Source organism: Humulus lupulus, chromosome 2, assembly GCF_963169125.1.
Source record: "Humulus lupulus chromosome 2, drHumLupu1.1, whole genome shotgun sequence".
Taxonomy (NCBI): Eukaryota; Viridiplantae; Streptophyta; class Magnoliopsida; order Rosales; family Cannabaceae; genus Humulus; species Humulus lupulus.
This window is the reverse complement of record NC_084794.1, coordinates 200,496,354-200,502,989: the sequence shown is the minus strand read 5'-3', so window position 1 is coordinate 200,502,989 and position 6,636 is coordinate 200,496,354. Positions and strand designations below refer to the sequence as shown.

At 25.7% G+C, this 6,636-nt stretch overlaps 1 long non-coding RNA gene across 1 annotated transcript; it reads right to left on the bottom strand.

The window, feature by feature from the left end:
• Positions 1-291: 291 nt before the first annotated feature.
• LOC133816489 (uncharacterized) lies at positions 292-1,239 on the bottom strand. Its single transcript, XR_009885284.1, has 2 exons — positions 1,050-1,239; positions 292-580 (listed from the first exon to the last, which is right to left on the bottom strand). It is a non-coding gene; the product is annotated as an uncharacterized LOC133816489 (long non-coding RNA).
• Between the last annotated feature and the right edge of the window lie 5,397 nt (positions 1,240-6,636).

Here is a 6,636-nt window from a genome sequence, read left to right as displayed (position 1 = left end):
TTTCCTAATTTTGAGGGTGGGGATATAATATATAAATAAGAATAATAATAAACAAATGGGTATATTCTAATAATCAATATTTTAAAAACTATATGATACTTATTCAGAAGTAATGGTAATTTTTAATGATAAATTAGGTCCAATGATTAACACAAATAATTGGAGTGGTCGCCTACGGATAATGACAAGATAACCAACTGATCTATAGCCCAATTTTTGGTGGACTGGACAACAAATTATACAAGTAGCAAAAAAATCTCAAGCGAAGAAATTCATGTACCAAGATGTAAATGCACTTAGATTAATTAATTAATAAAAGTGGCATACGAGCTCAAGAAACCCCATGGGTCTCTCTTCTGTTCTGTACATACAATTAAAGAAGGGTGGTAGACCTTCAATTATTAAAGAGAGACTGAAATTTGACTCAAAAAAGTAAGAGCAAAGTGCAAACCTAGCGACCTTTTTGGGGTTTGAAAGAGACCCAGAAAAAGTCTGCCACTCTTCTTTTCTCTTTAATTCTCTCTCTCTCTCTCTGACCCCAATTCTGATAAAGATTTCTTGAGCCATTGAAAGACATCACCTAAACAAGTAATGTGGAGTTATGGGTCATTTAGAGAACAACTTCATAGATAAGCCTATGGCATTATCATTAGCTAGGGTCCACCACCAGCACCAACAATATATATTACTTCATTCTGACCTTGGGAAAGTTATTATTATGGCTTAGTTTAAAAGGTATTTTTTTAAAGGTTGTTTACATACCCCATCTATCTCTAGAACAATATATTATTGGACTGAACCAAATCAATAACTTGAAATTTGGTCAAAAGAAAAAAAAAATCTCTCGTCTAAGAAGGAAAACGTTAAATATCGAATAGTAGTTGCAATTATAACTACTAGATTTGCTTATTGTCGGATCGTAATATACAAACTAGTAGTGTTTGCATTGGATAAAAAAGTATAAATAAATATAAAAAACCCCTATTAACGAAACTAGCTATATAACTAGTAATAAAATGCTTTTTATAATGAGAAATATAATTACTTACGAGTCAAATGGATAAGTTCCACGTCGTGGACATATGCATGCCATGTGAATTGATCTCTTTCGTGGAAGTAGCTAGAGAAATATAGAATGAAAATAACAGAACTGCTTAGAGAAAAATAAAGTTGGATATGTGTTTATATATATATTTATATTTATATTGACTAGTATTTATTACAGCTCACATATTTGTGCTTTTGGGCGATCATGTGGAAAAGTTTTATGGTTGTTTATTTAATAAAAGTGAAAAGAAGAGAGAATATATATAAGGATCGATATCGGATGGGAAGCAACTGATAGTCACCTCAAATTTCTGTTCCTGCACATGGCTGTGTTTTTCATTTTATATATCATGCTTGCTTTTATTTTTTATATTTTAAAATATTGGGAAAATGTTCTTAGATTACTTCTGTCCACGTCCAAATAATAATTAAAAAGAGCACGCAAACGCTAGTTCTCATAGAATTATGTATGAGCAAAGTCATGATATGTATATTTTTGGAGAAAGACACTTTATTTTTTGCTTTCAATTTTTAGGATAAGATGGTGAACATTGTCATTACGAAGAATCTACTATAAATTTTAAGAAAATTTTAAATAATTTAAAATATTAAAATTTAAATTTAAATAATTTATTGTACGAGCATATAAAAATTGAAACAGATACGCATGTAAAGTTATTTGAATTATGATCGATATCATATTCTAAATTTTTTTTGGAAGTCTCTCGTAATTATTAATTATGTACACTATCATATTAAAAAAAAATTAAGTTAATAACTTATTTATGTGTAGGGAAAAAAAATACTAATAGGTACATAAAAATAATGTACCACATTCTTTCTCTATATATCTGTCAAAAGAAAAAATAGAAACAAAGATATTTTGTATAAAAAATTATAATAGAAGTAAATTTCTCTAAATTGATTGTGATGCAGAATTTTGGGTATACATTTATAATGTTATTTCCACTTTAATATCTTGGAAAATTAGGTTCTATTGTGCCTCTCAAAAATTCCCTAGACAAATTATACTGTTCTGATATCTACTACATGTTGTGAGGTTACTATATAAATATCATGGCATGCAATTAATTATTTTTATATATTGCACAACGTAATTCCAAATCATGTTACCTTACAAGTAACCTAACAAGCAACCTAGCTAGTTATTACTTAATCTAGCTTGTAGTAATATTATGGCCTCGGCAAGTGTCTGTCATAATTATTGATTTTTATGATACAATAAGTATCCAAATAAGTAAGTCAATGTTTTTGTGTTAGATAAAAACGTTGATTGTAATTTGTTAAATTATTGAATCGAGCTCTTAGCCTTATTTAACATTAGATATATCTGTTGTATTCCTTTTTTTTTTTAATTATTTATGGGCACACCTACAAAAACTAACTAACAGAATGCAATGGCCGTCTAGTTCACTAGAAGTTGGGTACAATTCCTATTTTTCTTTTTTATTTGGTCACTTTTTCAAATATGATATTAAAAATTGTTCTATATTTAGAAAATCATTCAATTTGTCCAAAAATTGGGAACCAAGCCATCTTTCCTTGACAGATAGCCCATAGAAGCAAGCCCAATTTTCTTTGGCATACATAATATAAAGAGATATTTTCTTAAATACACTTTTTTTTACTTTTTTACAGTTCTTATTTTTTTAAAAAAAAAAATACACACTCAAGTTTTCAAAAGACGATTTTCAAAGTTTCATAATTACGAAAATACAGTTTTTAGGAAAATAACTTGAAAACAACTCATTGGACTAACTAAACATCAACAAAAAAATGTGAAAACACAAAAAAAAAAAAAAACCTAAAAACAACTTAAAAACAATAAAAAAAAAGACAAAACCGTAAAAATGTAAAAAATTCCTTAAAACCGTAAAATTGAAAAAAAAATGCTTGATCGTAAAAACGTAATTTTTTATAGCGAAAATTAGTATTTTATGTAATTTTCTTAAATATAAATATAGATATATTTATTTCATTTATATATATATAGCATAACATAATTACAAAAATCACCTACAACTTTTCATTTACAAACATCATAAAATAATACTGAATTTTAAAACTAATATACCAAAAATGGAAAAGTATACGAATCTCAAAATTTTCATTTTTTCTAGGTTTTCAAAAGTAACCTCTTGGTTACTTATGATATTGATAAAATAAAGATTGAAATCTTTTTTTATAGAAAGCTTCATTTTTAGACCATATTATTTCATATATATATATATAAATATATATATTTTGGCTACCTCCAAAACTTGTTTGTAGAAAATTTATTATTTCAAGATTCTGATTTGTTATATTATGTTGTCTTATTATTTAAGATACATTTACGTTGCTTTCAAGCCTATTTTAAAAACCAATGAGTTACAAAAAAGTGTAACAAATACTTTTTTAGTTGATTAACAAAAGTTAATGTTAAAGAGACCAAAGCATGTTTTTTTATTATAATTTGAAAGTAACTTTAAAGTTTTTTTTTTTCTTATTGTTTGATTAATAAAAAGCTACTATTAGTCACATGTAAATTACACGAGTGACGAAAAACTGTATTAAAACTTTTTATTAAAAAGTTACTATGTAGTATACTAAGTTAATTTTGCTAATAAGTTATAGGGTAACTTGTTATAATTTATTGTAACTCATTAGTATCAAAAGTTAACGTGGAGATGTTATTTCAGAACCTCGAGTCATAAAAAAACTATTTTTTAGGGGTCTTTTCATAGATAGATATATTTTTTTTTTGTTTTTTTTACATTCACTGATTTTTTTAAATAGTACCTTGAGTTTTCAAAAATAAGATTTTTAAAGTTTTTTATTTACAAAAATACGATGTTAAAAAAATAACAATTAGATAACAACTAGACATCGACCCACTTCATATTAACACATTAAAAAACAACTAAAATACAACAATTAGAAATCAATCCATTACATACTAACATGTTTTTTTTTAAAATTCAAAATATATCTGAAAACTACTAAACACCAACTAAACATGAACATAACAACAGAACAACTATATATAAACTTAAACAACTAAAAAAACAACATAAAAATAACTATACATAAGCCTAAACAACTAAAAAACAACACGAAAGACGAAAAACAGACAAAACCTTAAATATGTAAAAACTTCATTAAAATCGTAAAATTGAAGAAAACTTTGTGAGACCATAAAAATGTAATTTTTTTAGCGAAATTAAGTGTATTATGTAAATTTTCCTTTTTTCATATAGCTAAAGTAAGAAAAAAAATCTCACAAACTAGAAATCATTATAATTTTGGAAAATTCGAGGGTGCACCTCCATCGGGTTTTCAACACGTAAATAGTTACAATTTCAAATTTTTTATATGGCGGTGTATATTTGTAGTTTATTTAAGACATCACACAAATTTTATAAAAAATTTGAATAATTTACAATATCGAAAACATAGTTTAAACAATTGTTGCACGAGTGCCAGTTTTTCTTTATACGTGTGTGAAACAAGACATTTGAACCTTATTTTCGACACTATAAATTATTTTGAATTTCTTAAAAATTTGCAGGATGTTATAAATAATTACAATGTACACCATTATATAAAAAAGTAAATGGTTGTTAAAATACCCAATGTTTTCAAAAAATTGCACTTTAATACCCAATTTTTTTTGTGGTAAATATACTCAATGTCTTCAAAATGTTGCACTTTCATACCCAAACTTTTTTTTGACAGTAAACATACTCAATATTTTTAAAATGTTGCACTTTTATACTTATTTTTTTATTATTTTGATAAATAATAAGAAAATAAAGAAAAAATATAGAATATTAATTATTTTTAAAATTTTAAATTATTTTTTCTTTCTTATTCTTTCTCAAAATAACTAATTTAAATTAAATATTGATAAATATTTTATTAAAATTAATAAAAATGATTTAAAATAATTAAAAACTCATATATTTTCTTCAATTTAAAATATAATTTAAAAAAAGTAAAAGAATTAAGTTTTAATTATTTTTATTAATTTTATTAATCTATTTTTTTATTATTTGAAAGTGAAAATAATTTAAAATTTTAAAAATAAATAAAATTCTATATTTTTCCTTCACTTTCTTATTATTTCTCAAAATAATTTTTAAAAATAGGTATAAAAGTGCAACATTTTAAAAACATTAGGTATATTTACCGCAAAAAAAAGTTGAGGTATAAAAATATAATATTTTGAAGACATTGAGTATATTTACCGCAAAAAAAAAATTAGGTATACAAATACAATATTTTAAAAATATTAAATATTTAGCCGTCATTTACTGGAATTATAACTATTCAGATATTGAAAACACGAAAATGGTGCAGCAGTACACCCATTTGTTGGGGTGCACCGTAGAAAACAACTATAATTTTTTGTATTGAATTTTCTAATTTAAGAACAATTTCTTTATTATACTTATACCATCTATTTCGTTTTAAACTTGATTGTTCTCGTGATAAAATAAATTATTAATCAAAAAGTTATAATTGAACAACATAAATTGCAAAAATGCATTATGTTTTTCAAGTTTCTAACACATTCCATTGTTGCTCATTCCATTTTATGCAATTTAATTAGGAATAGTTTATGTATCTAGCAGTAAAAACCCATCCTCTCTTGGTTGAGTATTCATGAAATTATATTAGATGACCTCTTTTTAAGGCTAATATAAATAAATAGTAAGTGTCCCTATTTCTATTTAATTAAGTCCGTCGTCCTTTTTTGTTAATGTGCTCAGACGTTGTTTTCTGTTTTATTCTTATACTATCTTTACTTATTTTATTCACCTGCAACATAGCATATTCAAATTCTTTTTTCATAACATATATATTTTCTTTATTCAATATTTACATCATCATCTATAAGTTTATTTATACCAAGCATTCAAAATTAAAATTAAATATTATTGATGTTTTTTCGGCATATGTGTAATAAATAAATATACTACACATTAAAAAATTGGTTCACCAATTTATACTATAACAAAAAATAAAGGCTATTTTTGCTGGGGTTTCAGGGAGGTTTAAGCCTTCGAAACTCTATAACAGTACCTTAAACCAGCAGCTGGTGGGTTATCATTATGCTGTTTGGTGTAAGATGACTCTCCCTAAGCACCGATTTCTTCTTTGGCAGGTGGTTAATACTCACCTTCTCACTAGAGACAATTTTACTAGATTCAACTTCCAGCTGAACAGTCTCTTATGTCCAGTTTGTGAAGATCACAATGAAAGTCACACTCATCTCTTTTTTGAGTGCTGCCTTTCCAAGATGATTCTTAACCTCATTTTTTATTGGATTGGGTTTAGAACTTGGCCTAGTAATTTCAATGGCTGGGTTGTTTGGCTTGATCATGGTCGGCTTGGTACTACTGCTTCTATTCTAAACTTGGTTGTGGCAGCTGTTATCTACAACATTTGGCGGAACAGGAATAGATGTGTTTTTTATGGCTATTCTTTGACAGCTAATAGTATAGCTAAGGAAGTTATAAATATAGTTAAGTATAGATTATACACTGTTAATAATAGAAAGATCTCTATTCAAAACCAGCTTTT